Here is a 380-nt window from a genome sequence, read left to right on the forward strand (position 1 = left end):
AAACCATAAACTCTTTAGCTGTAAATGTTCAGTGCACCTCAAAGCAACCCTTACTGATTATATGAAAAAGTATAAGAGAAGAGAGACAGCATTCAATATGTCTGTGCATTCCAGTAATTGCTTATTTAAAACAAAAATAATAATCAAATTTTTTTGTGTGGAAACAACTCCTCAGCCACTCTCTATTAAGATCTTCACTCAACACCTTTAGCCTTCAGCTCATCTCTGACTCTGCTCAGGTAGCCAGGGTCAGGATACCCAAAACTGTGGAAACAGAGTATGTGCAAGGGTTAATGTATAACATTTAAGTAGACATCAAAAAAAGAATATATATAAAAAATAACTACTACTGTACTTCTGTGGTCCTCCTGATGTTGAGG

The sequence above is a fragment of the Morone saxatilis genome, unplaced genomic scaffold (genome assembly GCF_004916995.1).
Source record: "Morone saxatilis isolate NCDOM2014 unplaced genomic scaffold, NCSU_SB_2.0 Contig18, whole genome shotgun sequence".
Classification (NCBI taxonomy): domain Eukaryota; kingdom Metazoa; phylum Chordata; class Actinopteri; family Moronidae; genus Morone; species Morone saxatilis.